This window comes from Schistocerca piceifrons, chromosome 5 (genome assembly GCF_021461385.2).
Source record: "Schistocerca piceifrons isolate TAMUIC-IGC-003096 chromosome 5, iqSchPice1.1, whole genome shotgun sequence".
Lineage (NCBI taxonomy): Eukaryota > Metazoa > Arthropoda > Insecta > Orthoptera > Acrididae > Schistocerca > Schistocerca piceifrons.
In genome coordinates, this window is record NC_060142.1 from 598,690,041 (window position 1) to 598,706,967 (window position 16,927).

Genomic DNA, 16,927 nt, shown 5'->3' on the forward strand with positions numbered 1-16,927 from the left:
GAATGCATAGGCAGAACATTGGTTTGTATGCATTTTGTAGTATAATGTCATGCTTGGCGATGTCATTCGTTTACGAGCCTCGCTACAGTGTGCATGCACGTTATCCATGTGAAGAGGCGTAAGCAAATGCTACCATTCTGCGAGATTCCTGCAGAAGGTATACGAATTGCGTTGATATACAGAGCACAAGGGAGCCAAAGTCAAGGCCTCCGTGGCGCAATCGGCTAGCGCGTTCGGCTGTTAACCGAAAGGTTGGTGGTTCGAGCCCACCCGGGGGCGAAATCGTTTTAACCGGCACCGAGGTGAGGACATACGTCAACTTTGTTAGAGATACACAGCTAGTGTGACAATTTGGCTGCGTTTGAGTGATGCCACAGAGCCTTATACACATTCAGCCAAGTGACACTGTAGGTAAAAACATGGCCCTACACAGACGTTCTGCTGTTTTCCTTTTTATTCGTCATGTGTGACACTGCAGTAGAGGGACGCCCGCTACAAAAGACGTATTCTTTACATTCAATTTCAGCATATATGTCGCGAGTGCCACATGACATGGCCTGTCTCTCGATGTCGATTTGTATTTGGTGTGTCTTAAGTGTCGGTCTGCAGTAGGCCGCTGTTGGCCGAGCGACGTGCAGTCGCCTTACATGAAGCCCCATGGGCAACGCCAGTGCCACTGTGGACAACAGCGCACTGTAGCCAGAGAGAGGAGCCGAAAGGCGCATTTCGCAGTCGAGCCACGCTATCCCACAAGCTGTGCACTAGGTCAGGATTGTGCAGACCGCTAACTTTTGGTGGGCCGACGCTCGTCCTCGATCGTAAGGGCGAAACATTCAAGAGATTTGGAAAACGGCAATGTGGACACCCCCAGCAGCAGCTGTGTGCCAAATCCGATATCTGGTCGAGGGCTGCAAGATTCAGTATGATGAAGTAACAATTTGGGGATAGCTCACAAACGCTAAGCTGCCGCCTTCTTAGCTCAGTGGTAGAGCACTGGTCTCGTAAACCAGGGGTCGTGAGTTCGAACCTCACAGAAGGCATTCATTTTTTAAACCTTCCTGCAAGGAGCGGAGCTATCTCGAGCAGCATCTAACACATGGCAGTACACTGAATGAAAGGGATGTTCTACAACCTATGACAAGTATTCTACTGGCCTCAGAGGTTTTCTGAATGCATAGGCAGAACATTGGTTTGTATGCATTTTGTAGTATAATGTCATGCTTGGCGATGTCATTCGTTTACGAGCCTCGCTACAGTGTGCATGCACGTTATCCATGTGAAGAGGCGTAAGCAAATGCTACCATTCTGCGAGATTCCTGCAGAAGGTATACGAATTGCGTTGATATACAGAGCACAAGGGAGCCAAAGTCAAGGCCTCCGTGGCGCAATCGGCTAGCGCGTTCGGCTGTTAACCGAAAGGTTGGTGGTTCGAGCCCACCCGGGGGCGAAATCGTTTTAACCGGCACCGAGGTGAGGACATACGTCAACTTTGTTAGAGATACACAGCTAGTGTGACAATTTGGCTGCGTTTGAGTGATGCCACAGAGCCTTATACACATTCAGCCAAGTGACACTGTAGGTAAAAACATGGCCCTACACAGACGTTCTGCTGTTTTCCTTTTTATTCGTCATGTGTGACACTGCAGTAGAGGGACGCCCGCTACAAAAGACGTATTCTTTACATTCAATTTCAGCATATACGTCGCGAGTGCCACATGACATGGCCTGTCTCTCGATGTCGATTTGTATTTGGTGTGTCTTAAGTGTCGGTCTGCAGTAGGCCGCTGTTGGCCGAGCGACGTGCAGTCGCCTTACATGAAGCCCCATGGGCAACGCCAGTGCCACTGTGGACAACAGCGCACTGTAGCCAGAGAGAGGAGCCGAAAGGCGCATTTCGCAGTCGAGCCACGCTATCCCACAAGCTGTGCACTAGGTCAGGATTGTGCAGACCGCTAACTTTTGGTGGGCCGACGCTCGTCCTCGATCGTAAGGGCGAAACATTCAAGAGATTTGGAAAACGGCAATGTGGACACCCCCAGCAGCAGCTGTGTGCCAAATCCGATATCTGGTCGAGGGCTGCAAGATTCAGTATGATGAAGTAACAATTTGGGGATAGCTCACAAACGCTAAGCTGCCGCCTTCTTAGCTCAGTGGTAGAGCACTGGTCTCGTAAACCAGGGGTCGTGAGTTCGAACCTCACAGAAGGCATTCATTTTTTAAACCTTCCTGCAAGGAGCGGAGCTATCTCGAGCAGCATCTAACACATGGCAGTACACTGAATGAAAGGGATGTTCTACAACCTATGACAAGTATTCTACTGGCCTCAGAGGTTTTCTGAATGCATAGGCAGAACATTGGTTTGTATGCATTTTGTAGTATAATGTCATGCTTGGCGATGTCATTCGTTTACGAGCCTCGCTACAGTGTGCATGCACGTTATCCATGTGAAGAGGCGTAAGCAAATGCTACCATTCTGCGAGATTCCTGCAGAAGGTATACGAATTGCGTTGATATACAGAGCACAAGGGAGCCAAAGTCAAGGCCTCCGTGGCGCAATCGGCTAGCGCGTTCGGCTGTTAACCGAAAGGTTGGTGGTTCGAGCCCACCCGGGGGCGAAATCGTTTTAACCGGCACCGAGGTGAGGACATACGTCAACTTTGTTAGAGATACACAGCTAGTGTGACAATTTGGCTGCGTTTGAGTGATGCCACAGAGCCTTATACACATTCAGCCAAGTGACACTGTAGGTAAAAACATGGCCCTACACAGACGTTCTGCTGTTTTCCTTTTTATTCGTCATGTGTGACACTGCAGTAGAGGGACGCCCGCTACAAAAGACGTATTCTTTACATTCAATTTCAGCATATACGTCGCGAGTGCCACATGACATGGCCTGTCTCTCGATGTCGATTTGTATTTGGTGTGTCTTAAGTGTCGGTCTGCAGTAGGCCGCTGTTGGCCGAGCGACGTGCAGTCGCCTTACATGAAGCCCCATGGGCAACGCCAGTGCCACTGTGGACAACAGCGCACTGTAGCCAGAGAGAGGAGCCGAAAGGCGCATTTCGCAGTCGAGCCACGCTATCCCACAAGCTGTGCACTAGGTCAGGATTGTGCAGACCGCTAACTTTTGGTGGGCCGACGCTCGTCCTCGATCGTAAGGGCGAAACATTCAAGAGATTTGGAAAACGGCAATGTGGACACCCCCAGCAGCAGCTGTGTGCCAAATCCGATATCTGGTCGAGGGCTGCAAGATTCAGTATGATGAAGTAACAATTTGGGGATAGCTCACAAACGCTAAGCTGCCGCCTTCTTAGCTCAGTGGTAGAGCACTGGTCTCGTAAACCAGGGGTCGTGAGTTCGAACCTCACAGAAGGCATTCATTTTTTAAACCTTCCTGCAAGGAGCGGAGCTATCTCGAGCAGCATCTAACACATGGCAGTACACTGAATGAAAGGGATGTTCTACAACCTATGACAAGTATTCTACTGGCCTCAGAGGTTTTCTGAATGCATAGGCAGAACATTGGTTTGTATGCATTTTGTAGTATAATGTCATGCTTGGCGATGTCATTCGTTTACGAGCCTCGCTACAGTGTGCATGCACGTTATCCATGTGAAGAGGCGTAAGCAAATGCTACCATTCTGCGAGATTCCTGCAGAAGGTATACGAATTGCGTTGATATACAGAGCACAAGGGAGCCAAAGTCAAGGCCTCCGTGGCGCAATCGGCTAGCGCGTTCGGCTGTTAACCGAAAGGTTGGTGGTTCGAGCCCACCCGGGGGCGAAATCGTTTTAACCGGCACCGAGGTGAGGACATACGTCAACTTTGTTAGAGATACACAGCTAGTGTGACAATTTGGCTGCGTTTGAGTGATGCCACAGAGCCTTATACACATTCAGCCAAGTGACACTGTAGGTAAAAACATGGCCCTACACAGACGTTCTGCTGTTTTCCTTTTTATTCGTCATGTGTGACACTGCAGTAGAGGGACGCCCGCTACAAAAGACGTATTCTTTACATTCAATTTCAGCATATACGTCGCGAGTGCCACATGACATGGCCTGTCTCTCGATGTCGATTTGTATTTGGTGTGTCTTAAGTGTCGGTCTGCAGTAGGCCGCTGTTGGCCGAGCGACGTGCAGTCGCCTTACATGAAGCCCCATGGGCAACGCCAGTGCCACTGTGGACAACAGCGCACTGTAGCCAGAGAGAGGAGCCGAAAGGCGCATTTCGCAGTCGAGCCACGCTATCCCACAAGCTGTGCACTAGGTCAGGATTGTGCAGACCGCTAACTTTTGGTGGGCCGACGCTCGTCCTCGATCGTAAGGGCGAAACATTCAAGAGATTTGGAAAACGGCAATGTGGACACCCCCAGCAGCAGCTGTGTGCCAAATCCGATATCTGGTCGAGGGCTGCAAGATTCAGTATGATGAAGTAACAATTTGGGGATAGCTCACAAACGCTAAGCTGCCGCCTTCTTAGCTCAGTGGTAGAGCACTGGTCTCGTAAACCAGGGGTCGTGAGTTCGAACCTCACAGAAGGCATTCATTTTTTAAACCTTCCTGCAAGGAGCGGAGCTATCTCGAGCAGCATCTAACACATGGCAGTACACTGAATGAAAGGGATGTTCTACAACCTATGACAAGTATTCTACTGGCCTCAGAGGTTTTCTGAATGCATAGGCAGAACATTGGTTTGTATGCATTTTGTAGTATAATGTCATGCTTGGCGATGTCATTCGTTTACGAGCCTCGCTACAGTGTGCATGCACGTTATCCATGTGAAGAGGCGTAAGCAAATGCTACCATTCTGCGAGATTCCTGCAGAAGGTATACGAATTGCGTTGATATACAGAGCACAAGGGAGCCAAAGTCAAGGCCTCCGTGGCGCAATCGGCTAGCGCGTTCGGCTGTTAACCGAAAGGTTGGTGGTTCGAGCCCACCCGGGGGCGAAATCGTTTTAACCGGCACCGAGGTGAGGACATACGTCAACTTTGTTAGAGATACACAGCTAGTGTGACAATTTGGCTGCGTTTGAGTGATGCCACAGAGCCTTATACACATTCAGCCAAGTGACACTGTAGGTAAAAACATGGCCCTACACAGACGTTCTGCTGTTTTCCTTTTTATTCGTCATGTGTGACACTGCAGTAGAGGGACGCCCGCTACAAAAGACGTATTCTTTACATTCAATTTCAGCATATACGTCGCGAGTGCCACATGACATGGCCTGTCTCTCGATGTCGATTTGTATTTGGTGTGTCTTAAGTGTCGGTCTGCAGTAGGCCGCTGTTGGCCGAGCGACGTGCAGTCGCCTTACATGAAGCCCCATGGGCAACGCCAGTGCCACTGTGGACAACAGCGCACTGTAGCCAGAGAGAGGAGCCGAAAGGCGCATTTCGCAGTCGAGCCACGCTATCCCACAAGCTGTGCACTAGGTCAGGATTGTGCAGACCGCTAACTTTTGGTGGGCCGACGCTCGTCCTCGATCGTAAGGGCGAAACATTCAAGAGATTTGGAAAACGGCAATGTGGACACCCCCAGCAGCAGCTGTGTGCCAAATCCGATATCTGGTCGAGGGCTGCAAGATTCAGTATGATGAAGTAACAATTTGGGGATAGCTCACAAACGCTAAGCTGCCGCCTTCTTAGCTCAGTGGTAGAGCACTGGTCTCGTAAACCAGGGGTCGTGAGTTCGAACCTCACAGAAGGCATTCATTTTTTAAACCTTCCTGCAAGGAGCGGAGCTATCTCGAGCAGCATCTAACACATGGCAGTACACTGAATGAAAGGGATGTTCTACAACCTATTACAAGTATTCTACTGGCCTCAGAGGTTTTCTGAATGCATAGGCAGAACATTGGTTTGTATGCATTTTGTAGTATAATGTCATGCTTGGCGATGTCATTCGTTTACGAGCCTCGCTACAGTGTGCATGCACGTTATCCATGTGAAGAGGCGTAAGCAAATGCTACCATTCTGCGAGATTCCTGCAGAAGGTATACGAATTGCGTTGATATACAGAGCACAAGGGAGCCAAAGTCAAGGCCTCCGTGGCGCAATCGGCTAGCGCGTTCGGCTGTTAACCGAAAGGTTGGTGGTTCGAGCCCACCCGGGGGCGAAATCGTTTTAACCGGCACCGAGGTGAGGACATACGTCAACTTTGTTAGAGATACACAGCTAGTGTGACAATTTGGCTGCGTTTGAGTGATGCCACAGAGCCTTATACACATTCAGCCAAGTGACACTGTAGGTAAAAACATGGCCCTACACAGACGTTCTGCTGTTTTCCTTTTTATTCGTCATGTGTGACACTGCAGTAGAGGGACGCCCGCTACAAAAGACGTATTCTTTACATTCAATTTCAGCATATATGTCGCGAGTGCCACATGACATGGCCTGTCTCTCGATGTCGATTTGTATTTGGTGTGTCTTAAGTGTCGGTCTGCAGTAGGCCGCTGTTGGCCGAGCGACGTGCAGTCGCCTTACATGAAGCCCCATGGGCAACGCCAGTGCCACTGTGGACAACAGCGCACTGTAGCCAGAGAGAGGAGCCGAAAGGCGCATTTCGCAGTCGAGCCACGCTATCCCACAAGCTGTGCACTAGGTCAGGATTGTGCAGACCGCTAACTTTTGGTGGGCCGACGCTCGTCCTCGATCGTAAGGGCGAAACATTCAAGAGATTTGGAAAACGGCAATGTGGACACCCCCAGCAGCAGCTGTGTGCCAAATCCGATATCTGGTCGAGGGCTGCAAGATTCAGTATGATGAAGTAACAATTTGGGGATAGCTCACAAACGCTAAGCTGCCGCCTTCTTAGCTCAGTGGTAGAGCACTGGTCTCGTAAACCAGGGGTCGTGAGTTCGAACCTCACAGAAGGCATTCATTTTTTAAACCTTCCTGCAAGGAGCGGAGCTATCTCGAGCAGCATCTAACACATGGCAGTACACTGAATGAAAGGGATGTTCTACAACCTATGACAAGTATTCTACTGGCCTCAGAGGTTTTCTGAATGCATAGGCAGAACATTGGTTTGTATGCATTTTGTAGTATAATGTCATGCTTGGCGATGTCATTCGTTTACGAGCCTCGCTACAGTGTGCATGCACGTTATCCATGTGAAGAGGCGTAAGCAAATGCTACCATTCTGCGAGATTCCTGCAGAAGGTATACGAATTGCGTTGATATACAGAGCACAAGGGAGCCAAAGTCAAGGCCTCCGTGGCGCAATCGGCTAGCGCGTTCGGCTGTTAACCGAAAGGTTGGTGGTTCGAGCCCACCCGGGGGCGAAATCGTTTTAACCGGCACCGAGGTGAGGACATACGTCAACTTTGTTAGAGATACACAGCTAGTGTGACAATTTGGCTGCGTTTGAGTGATGCCACAGAGCCTTATACACATTCAGCCAAGTGACACTGTAGGTAAAAACATGGCCCTACACAGACGTTCTGCTGTTTTCCTTTTTATTCGTCATGTGTGACACTGCAGTAGAGGGACGCCCGCTACAAAAGACGTATTCTTTACATTCAATTTCAGCATATACGTCGCGAGTGCCACATGACATGGCCTGTCTCTCGATGTCGATTTGTATTTGGTGTGTCTTAAGTGTCGGTCTGCAGTAGGCCGCTGTTGGCCGAGCGACGTGCAGTCGCCTTACATGAAGCCCCATGGGCAACGCCAGTGCCACTGTGGACAACAGCGCACTGTAGCCAGAGAGAGGAGCCGAAAGGCGCATTTCGCAGTCGAGCCACGCTATCCCACAAGCTGTGCACTAGGTCAGGATTGTGCAGACCGCTAACTTTTGGTGGGCCGACGCTCGTCGTCGATCGTAAGGGCGAAACATTCAAGAGATTTGGAAAACGGCAATGTGGACACCCCCAGCAGCAGCTGTGTGCCAAATCCGATATCTGGTCGAGGGCTGCAAGATTCAGTATGGTGAAGTAACAATTTGGGGATAGCTCACAAACGCTAAGCTGCCGCCTTCTTAGCTCAGTGGAAAGAGTTCCGCTTTAGACGCCGTGCAGTGTGGACGTGCCTAGTCTTCCGCTCCGCCGTAGCGTTACGTATAGTGGACTATCGTTGTTTACGTGTTGTGTTGCAACTTCTGTGAGTGTTTCTCCGTCGTTGTTTCGTACCTTGTGTTACTTTCTGTCCTTATTTCAGTGTGTTGTGTGTAGCGGTTTCGACCGCCTATTTTGAAAATGTCGTCCCAGGTTATTCCTCGTCAGGCTACAGTTAGTTTTACTTTCGACAAGTCAACCCGCAATGTGCAACCTAGTTCCCTTGAGATTCATGATTGGTTGGTAGATACCTTTGGTGTTCATTCGGATCAGGTGCACACTGCTTATTTTGATACCGAACTGTATGTTTTCTTTGTTAAGTTCATGGACCCACTTCAGGTTGATAAAATTCTTTCTAAATATGGTCATCAAGTTCTCTTTCGGCATCGGGATGATTCTGTAAGTACCGTTCTGCTTTCCAATGCTTCCATCACGTATACCAATGTTCGTGTTTACAACCTTCCACCGGAGGTGGATAATGTCTATCTTAAGGAGGGTCTACAAAAGTATGGTGATGTAAAGAGCATTCGCCTTGAACGCTGGTCAAGCCAACATCGCCTGCAATGTTACAGTGGTATTCGTTCAGTCGAAATGCACATTAAGCAGAATATTCCATCTCACCTGCAGATCGGTGGATATCGTGTCCATGTAACATATAGTGGTCAGGTTGGCACCTGTTTTTTGTGCAATGAAAGTGGTCACGTGCGTACTGACTGTCCGCGGAGGGTTTTTGTTTTAAAAAATTCTCTCGAACAGCGTCGCAAGTTAACGGTCGCTGACCTCGTTGCAGGTGGTTCTGCTCTTGGTGTAGCACAGTCCAGTGGTAGTAGCGCCCCGCCACAGGTTTTGCGCACCCCTGACACAGAATTTCCTCCTTTGCGTGCTAAATCTGATGTTGTTCCGTCTGTCCCTCAGGTGGGTGTGCCACTTTTGAATAATAAGAGGCGTCGCCCACACGATGGAAATAGTACGGATGAGGATCTCCCTGAGATGCCCCAGTCCGAGCGACCGGCATCCTCCGAGCCACTGTGTACTGTAGCTGCTCCCTGCCCTCCTGAGGTAGCGGTTCCGGTGGCGGCTGCTGGCCCCCCTCCGGCCTCCGACGCAGCTTCTCTCGAGTCGGGTCGTCGGTCGGGCCTGTTGGCGCCGTCTTCCAAACCGACTTCGATGTCACAACAAGTGGAGCCGCGACAACTTTCTGCTTCGCTGCCCCATACCTCTGCCAGCGGAGCTGCTCCGCTTCCTTCCAACTCTGCGGCCTCGGACCTTCCTGCTCACGTTTCGCCTCCGTGCAGTCCATGTTTGCCGGAAGCTAGTGCAGGTGTTGACCATTCCGTTTCGTCGGATGTTTCCGCCGCGACCCCGGATCCCGCATGTGGACCGGCGCGGGTGGTGTCGGATACAGAACTTGACCCTCCTACGTCACCGGCGGCTGAAGCTTCCTTGCCCGTCAGCCGACGCAAGTTACGCGTTCAGCCGAACGTTAATGCTGTTCGTAAAAAACCGAAACGTAAGGGATCCGCGGAACGGGGTAGCAGTCCCCCTCCCTCGGATGCCTCCGTCACCCCTGGTATGGACTGTGACGCTGGTGCGTCGGTGTAGGTGATTTGTTTTCTCGCTTTTCTGTCTATGGTTCAAGCATACACCTTTCTTACCTTAAATGTTAACCGTATTGAGTCCGACGTTCGCATTGCCTCTTTGCGGCGTAGTGTTTTTGCAGGAAGTGTTGTTTTCTAATCTCTCTCTACCTGGATTTCAAACTGCTTTTAATGTCGCGCCGGAATATTCAACAGGAACTGCTCTTTTCTTTCGAGAGGGCATTCCTATTACTGACATTGAATTCCTTGACTCTGGCCGTGGGATTGGTTGTCGTCTTTTTGATCTCCGCCTCGTTGTTTTGTATGCCCCCTCTGGTTCGGGTCACACTGTGGCTCGATCGCGCTTTTATAAAGAAGAGCTTATTTATCTTTTGCGCCAGAGTCCTCGGAGTCTCCTGCTCGGAGGCGATTTTAATTGTGTTTTACGCCCTGCAGACCAGTCCCCCAATTTTAATTATTGCCGTGATTTACATGACTTAGTTCGTACGATGCATCTGCGTGATGTTTGGGGACACAAATATCCAACCCTGGTGAAATATACGTTTTTTACCGGGTCCTCATGCAGTAGACTCGACAGATTCTATTTATCTGATTTTTTATGTGATAAAATTCTTTCTGTCGATGTTATTCCTACTAGTTTTTCTGACCATTGTGCTTTTACTGCAACTGTAAATCTTAGTCGCCAACCTGCAAAACTTTATCGTTCCCAGTGGATGTTAAATGTTTCCCACCTTGCCGACAGTGCTATGGATGATGTTATAAGTGGCGTGTGGGAGCGATGTCTTCGCTCTGTCCCGCGATACCCCTCCTTGCTGGTTTGGTGGACTGCGTTTGCCAAGCCCAAGATTCGTCAGACTTTGATTTTCTACTGTGCTGCTAGGACGCGTGATTTTAAGAACACGTATGAATATTACTACTCTGTCCTGCGTGAACTATATGACGCGGCGGGTACCTCTCCACTGCGGATCCATGATGTTCGTCGTATTAAAGCCAAGCTCTTGAGCCTTAAACGACGACAGATGGATGGTCTGCGAGTTAAGTCGAAACCTCACTCTCTTGTTGAAGGTGAACTGACATCCTTGTACCACCTGCTACGGCATCAGACTCGTCGTCGTCGCTCCTTCATCTCTTCTCTTACGGTGGATGATGGACGACAGCTTATTGCACAGGAGGAAATGGTTCGTGCTCTTCATCAGTATTATACTAGTCTATATTCTGCCGATGATTCTGGTGAGTCTCTTTCGGATGATGTCCTTGGGGATCTAACTGCGACGATCGCGCCTGACGCGAACGGCGAATTTCTCCGGGAGTTCCAGGTAGATGATGTTTTCGATTTTATTGCTCGCTCTCCGTCCAGTAAATCGCCGGGTCCAGACGGCCTGCCTAAAGAATTTTATCTCCGTTTTTGGCCTCTTTTGGGTGGCATTTTTACGCAGATTTTAAATGAGATTGTCAGGGGGGTGGATGTGCCTGCCGATTTTAAAGTAGGGAAAATTGTTTTAATTCCGAAGTCCTCTGGTCGTTTATCTGCTGCCAATCTTCGTCCGCTCACATTGCTGAACTTTGACTACAAGACAGCTGCTAGAGCGCTCAATAGCCGGTTGTCTTCTCTGCTTCGGGGTGTGATTGGTGCACATCAATGTTGTTTTCATGATAGATCTATTCTGACACCAGTAGCCGAATATCGGGATGTTGTCTCGGTTGCGGCGGTTACAAACGTACATTGTGCCTTTGCCTTCCTTGATTTTTACAAGGCTTTTGATCACGTCAGTCATGTGTTTTTAGATCATGTTTTAGGTACAATAGGTTTTAACGCTTCATCACGTGGTGTTCTTGGCAATTTGTATAGGGGAATAACAGCTCGGGTGTCAGTCAATGGGCAGCTGACGCCGCCCATTGCTATCCGCCGCGGAGTGCCTCAGGGTAGTCCGCTCTCTATGTCTTTATTCGTATTGTCCCTGGAACCGCTGCTTCGGACTATTGCTCTCAAGCTTCAGGGTATGTCCCTCTCTGGTGGGAAGCTCTCTGTTAAGGCATATGCGGATGATGTCGTTGTTCTCCTCCGTCAACGTGATGATATCCCGTTGTTGAAAGGGGCGGTTGATGCATACTGTCGTGTCTCTGGAGCGCGTCTCAATCAGGGTAAATGTAAGTTCCTTGATATTCGAGGATTTCGCGATGCTGATGTCCCTTGGGCCACTTTTGTCGATCGCCATACGTCCTTGGGGATTATCATTGATCGGTGTCCTCTAAAAATGGCGGCTCTCAATTGGAAATCTGTCACCGAGAAGATACAGGGGGCTCTGATGGTCCATGAGCAGCGCTCTGCTACCATTTTGCAAAAAGTCAGAATTTTAGACACCTACGTTCTATGTAAAGCTTATTATGTTGCTCAGCTGTTCCCACTTCCCATGATGGTGGCGAAAAGGTTGCGCCAATTGTCTAGCAGGTTTATATGGAAGGGCCATCTATTCAAGTTACGTTACGAGGTTATGACGAAACCGCGTATCTCCGGAGGCTTGGGCCTCTCTGACATTACTCGCAAGGCGTCTGCTTTGTACGTCCGCCGAACGACTCTAATTGTTACGCAAGAAGAGACTTCAATTACATCCAGGCTTTTTACTGTTGTGCGTCCGGCGAGCCTTGCTCCACCTGTCGATGTCGGACGCCTAAATATTAAGCTGAAACACATTCGGGAGTTTTACATTGCGGTGAGTTACCTCGGTGACGTCTTCTTGCGGCGACCGGTGCCAACGACCAAGGGCTTGATTGCCCGCTGGGAGGGGCTGGCCGGTCCCAATCCAATAGAACTGGCGTCTCCATCTGTGTCCTGGAGGAACGTCTGGAAGAATGTTAGTCTGCCGATACACTCTATGGCCGTGGCGTCCACGTGGTATAGGGTAATAAATAATTTGGTTCCCACCAATGTACGACTGCACCGTATTGGTCTTTCTGACACGGACACCTGTACTCGGTGTGGTCTCCTGGATACCCTTGAACATCGATTCACCTGCTGTGGGCACCTTGCCAATTGGCGTTGGCTCAGGAAACAACTTGCTTTTGTCACTAGGTCTCCTGAAGCCGCTTATACTATTGACATCATCGTCCGGCCCGATTCCTCCTTTTTTCCGCGAACGAAGCTCCATACAGTCATGTGGTTGATTGGACATTTCGTACATTTTGTCATCAGTTGTCATGAAGACGATGGACACCTAGCGTTTCGGCAGTACATGCTTACTGCTTACTGGCAGCGCTTGCGATTGCCAGGCCTCCGTGATGATTTTGCAAATATGCTTAGCCTGACATTTGAAAGAGAGGGTGTTGGCTAAGGACACCTGTGTGAGCCATTTTCTTTTATACTGTTTCGGGATTTACCGCCTTGGTGTATGTTTCTTCTCTACATACAGGACTGAAGTTTTCGTGGACCTTTAGGGCGCTCAAGAAAAACAAACGAGCGACCACGAACCGAGACAGTAGGGGATAATACTACGCCCTTGTACAGGTGCCTTTCGGAAACAGGACGGTGGAGTCATCGTGGCCAGGCCTCGGGCTTCGACCCCTGCCCACTTTGCTTCCGCAGGCCTGAATCTCACTGTCACCTCTAACTTTACACAATGAAAAAAAATATGAATTTATTATGCACTCCCAGTATATATAAATTGAGGTACAAATCCACCCTTTGCTGTTTGCATTAGAAACCAATTATATCTTCTTTTTATTTAAGTGTGTGTGTGTGTGTGTCTGTGTGTGTGTGTGTGTGTGTGTGTGTGTGTGTGTGTGTGTGTGTGTCTGTGTGTGTTCCCTTTGGACTTAAAAGAATGCTGTAAAAAAAAAAAAAAAAAAAAAAAAAAAAAAAAAAAAAAAAAAAAAAAAGTGGTAGAGCACTGGTCTCGTAAACCAGGGGTCGTGAGTTCGAACCTCACAGAAGGCATTCATTTTTTAAACCTTCCTGCAAGGAGCGGAGCTATCTCGAGCAGCATCTAACACATGGCAGTACACTGAATGAAAGGGATGTTCTACAACCTATGACAAGTATTCTACTGGCCTCAGAGGTTTTCTGAATGCATAGGCAGAACATTGGTTTGTATGCATTTTGTAGTATAATGTCATGCTTGGCGATGTCATTCGTTTACGAGCCTCGCTGCAGTGTGCATGCACGTTATCCATGTGAAGAGGCGTAAGCAAATGCTACCATTCTGCGAGATTCCTGCAGAAGGTATACGAATTGCGTTGATATACAGAGCACAAGGGAGCCAAAGTCAAGGCCTCCGTGGCGCAATCGGCTAGCGCGTTCGGCTGTTAACCGAAAGGTTGGTGGTTCGAGCCCACCCGGGGGCGAAATCGTTTTAACCGGCACCGAGGTGAGGACATACGTCAACTTTGTTAGAGATACACAGCTAGTGTGACAATTTGGCTGCGTTTGAGTGATGCCACAGAGCCTTATACACATTCAGCCAAGTGACACTGTAGGTAAAAACATGGCCCTACACAGACGTTCTGCTGTTTTCCTTTTTATTCGTCATGTGTGACACTGCAGTAGAGGGACGCCCGCTACAAAAGACGTATTCTTTACATTCAATTTCAGCATATACGTCGCGAGTGCCACATGACATGGCCTGTCTCTCGATGTCGATTTGTATTTGGTGTGTCTTAAGTGTCGGTCTGCAGTAGGCCGCTGTTGGCCGAGCGACGTGCAGTCGCCTTACATGAAGCCCCATGGGCAACGCCAGTGCCACTGTGGACAACAGCGCACTGTAGCCAGAGAGAGGAGCCGAAAGGCGCATTTCGCAGTCGAGCCACGCTATCCCACAAGCTGTGCACTAGGTCAGGATTGTGCAGACCGCTAACTTTTGGTGGGCCGACGCTCGTCCTCGATCGTAAGGGCGAAACATTCAAGAGATTTGGAAAACGGCAATGTGGACACCCCCAGCAGCAGCTGTGTGCCAAATCCGATATCTGGTCGAGGGCTGCAAGATTCAGTATGATGAAGTAACAATTTGGGGATAGCTCACAAACGCTAAGCTGCCGCCTTCTTAGCTCAGTGATGGTATTCGTTCAGTCGAAATGCACGTTAAGCAGAATATTCCATCTCACCTGCAGATCGGTGGATATCGTGTCCATGTAACATATAGTGGTCAGGTGGGCACCTGTTTTTTGTGCAATGAAAGTGGTCACGTGCGTACCGACTGTCCGCGGAGAGTTTTTGTTTTAAAAAATTCTCTCGAACAGCGTCGCAAGTTAACGGTCGCTGACCTCGTTGCAGGTGGTTCTGCTCTTGGTGTAGCACGGTCCAGTGGTAGTAGCGCCCCTCCACAGGTTTTGCGCACCCCTGATACAGAATTTCCTCCTTTGCGTGCTAAATCTGATGTTGTTCCGTCTGTCCCTCAGGTGGGTGTGCCACTTTTGAATAATAAGAGGCGTCGCCCACACGATGGAAATAGTACGGATGAGGATCTCCCTGAGATGCCCCAGTCCGAGCGACCGGCATCCTCCGAGCCACTGTGTACTGTAGCTGCTCCCTGCCCTCCTGAGGTAGCGGTTCCAGTGGCGGCTGCTGGCGCCCCTCCGGCCTCCGACGCAGCTTCTCTCGAGTCGGGTCGTCGGTCGGGCCTGTTGGCGCCGTCTTCCGAACCGACTTCGATGTCACAACAAGTGGAGCCGCGACAACTTCCTGATTCGCTGCCCCATACCTCTGCCAGCGGAGCTGCTCCGCTTCCTTCCAACTCTGCGGCCTCGGACCTTCCTGCTCACGTTTCGCCTCCGTGCAGTCCATGTTTGCCGGAAGCTAGTGCAGGTGTTGACCATTCCGTTTTGTCGGATGTTTCCCCCGCGACCCCGGATCCCGCATGTGGACCGGCGCGGGTGGTGTCGGATACAGAACTTGACCCTCCTACGTCACCGGCGGCTGAAGTTTCCTTGCCCGTCAGCCGACGCAAGTTACGCGTTCAGCCGAACGTTAATGCTGTTCGTAAAAAACCGAAACGTAAGGGATCCGCGGAACGGGGTACCAGTCCCCCTCCCTCGGATGCCTCTGTCACCCCTGCTATGGACTGTGACGCTGGTGCGTCGGTGTAGGTGATTTGTTTTCTCGCTTTTCTCTCTATGGTTCAAGCATACACCTTTCTTACCTTAAATGTTAACCGTATTGAGTCCGACGTTCGCATTGCCTCTTTGCGGCAGTTTATTTACGACGCCTGTGCGGACGTATTGTTTTTTGCAGGAAGTGTTGTTTTCTGATCTCTCTCTACCTGGATTTCAAACTGTTTTTAATGTCGCGCCGGAATATTCAACAGGAACTGCTCTTTTCTTTCGAGAGGGCATTCCTATTACTGACATTGAATTCCTTGACTCTGGCCGTGGGATTGGTTGTCGTCTTTTTGATCTCCGCCTCGTTGTTTTGTATGCCCCCTCTGGTTCGGGTCACACTGTGGCTCGATCGCGCTTTTATAAAGAAGAGCTTATTTATCTTTTGCGCCAGAGTCCTCGGAGTCTCCTGCTCGGAGGCGATTTTAATTGTGTTTTACGCCCTGCAGACCAGTCCCCCAATTTTAATTATTGCCGTGATTTACATGACTTAGTTCGTACGATGCATCTGCGTGATGTTTGGGAACACAAATATCCAACCCTGGTGAAATATACGTTTTTTACCGGGTCCTCATGCAGTAGACTCGACAGATTCTATTTATCTGATTTTTTATGTGATAAAATTCTTTCTGTCGATGTTATTCCTACTAGTTTTTCTGACCATTGTGCTTTTACTGCAACTGTAAATCTTAGTCACCAACCTGCAAAACTTTATCGTTCCCAGTGGATGTTAAATGTTTCCCACCTTGCCGACAGTGCTATGGATGATGTTATAAGTGGCGTGTGGGAGCGATGTCTTCGCTCTGTCCCGCGATACCCCTCCTTGCTGGTTTGGTGGACTGCGTTTGCCAAGCCCAAGATTCGTCAGACTTTGATTTTCTACTGTGCTGCTAGGACGCGTGATTTTAAGAACACGTATGAATATTACTACTCTGTCCTGCGTGAACTATATGACGCGGCGGGTACCTCTCCACTGCGGATCCATGATGTTCGTCGTATTAAAGCCAAGCTCTTAAGCCTTAAACGACGACAGATGGATGGTCTGCGAGTTAAGTCGACACCTCACTCTCTTGTTGAAGGTGAACTGACATCCTTGTACCACCTGCTACGGCATCAGACTCGTCGTCGTCGCTCCTTCATCTCTTCTCTTACGGTGGATGATGAGCGACAGCTTATTGCACAGGAGG

At 49.6% G+C, this 16,927-nt stretch overlaps 14 non-coding genes across 14 annotated transcripts; all 14 read left to right on the top strand.

Annotated features, from left to right (window-relative positions):
* The first annotated feature begins 205 nt into the window (after nucleotides 1-205).
* On the top strand, nucleotides 206-279 carry Trnan-guu. The gene has a single exon. It is a non-coding gene; the product is annotated as a tRNA-Asn (tRNA).
* A 689-nt stretch (nucleotides 280-968) lies between these two features.
* Nucleotides 969-1,040, top strand: Trnat-cgu. Its single transcript has one exon. It is a non-coding gene; the product is annotated as a tRNA-Thr (tRNA).
* A 333-nt stretch (nucleotides 1,041-1,373) lies between these two features.
* On the top strand, nucleotides 1,374-1,447 carry Trnan-guu. The gene has a single exon. It is a non-coding gene; the product is annotated as a tRNA-Asn (tRNA).
* A 689-nt stretch (nucleotides 1,448-2,136) lies between these two features.
* Nucleotides 2,137-2,208, top strand: Trnat-cgu. The gene has a single exon. It is a non-coding gene; the product is annotated as a tRNA-Thr (tRNA).
* A 333-nt stretch (nucleotides 2,209-2,541) lies between these two features.
* Trnan-guu lies at nucleotides 2,542-2,615 on the top strand. The gene has a single exon. It is a non-coding gene; the product is annotated as a tRNA-Asn (tRNA).
* A 689-nt stretch (nucleotides 2,616-3,304) lies between these two features.
* Nucleotides 3,305-3,376, top strand: Trnat-cgu. Its single transcript has one exon. It is a non-coding gene; the product is annotated as a tRNA-Thr (tRNA).
* A 333-nt stretch (nucleotides 3,377-3,709) lies between these two features.
* Trnan-guu lies at nucleotides 3,710-3,783 on the top strand. Its single transcript has one exon. It is a non-coding gene; the product is annotated as a tRNA-Asn (tRNA).
* Nucleotides 3,784-4,472: 689 nt separating this feature from the next.
* On the top strand, nucleotides 4,473-4,544 carry Trnat-cgu. The gene has a single exon. It is a non-coding gene; the product is annotated as a tRNA-Thr (tRNA).
* A 333-nt stretch (nucleotides 4,545-4,877) lies between these two features.
* Trnan-guu lies at nucleotides 4,878-4,951 on the top strand. Its single transcript has one exon. It is a non-coding gene; the product is annotated as a tRNA-Asn (tRNA).
* Nucleotides 4,952-5,640: 689 nt separating this feature from the next.
* Nucleotides 5,641-5,712, top strand: Trnat-cgu. Its single transcript has one exon. It is a non-coding gene; the product is annotated as a tRNA-Thr (tRNA).
* Nucleotides 5,713-6,045: 333 nt separating this feature from the next.
* Trnan-guu lies at nucleotides 6,046-6,119 on the top strand. The gene has a single exon. It is a non-coding gene; the product is annotated as a tRNA-Asn (tRNA).
* Nucleotides 6,120-6,808: 689 nt separating this feature from the next.
* On the top strand, nucleotides 6,809-6,880 carry Trnat-cgu. The gene has a single exon. It is a non-coding gene; the product is annotated as a tRNA-Thr (tRNA).
* Nucleotides 6,881-7,213: 333 nt separating this feature from the next.
* Nucleotides 7,214-7,287, top strand: Trnan-guu. Its single transcript has one exon. It is a non-coding gene; the product is annotated as a tRNA-Asn (tRNA).
* Nucleotides 7,288-13,920: 6,633 nt separating this feature from the next.
* Nucleotides 13,921-13,994, top strand: Trnan-guu. Its single transcript has one exon. It is a non-coding gene; the product is annotated as a tRNA-Asn (tRNA).
* Nucleotides 13,995-16,927: the final 2,933 nt, after the last annotated feature.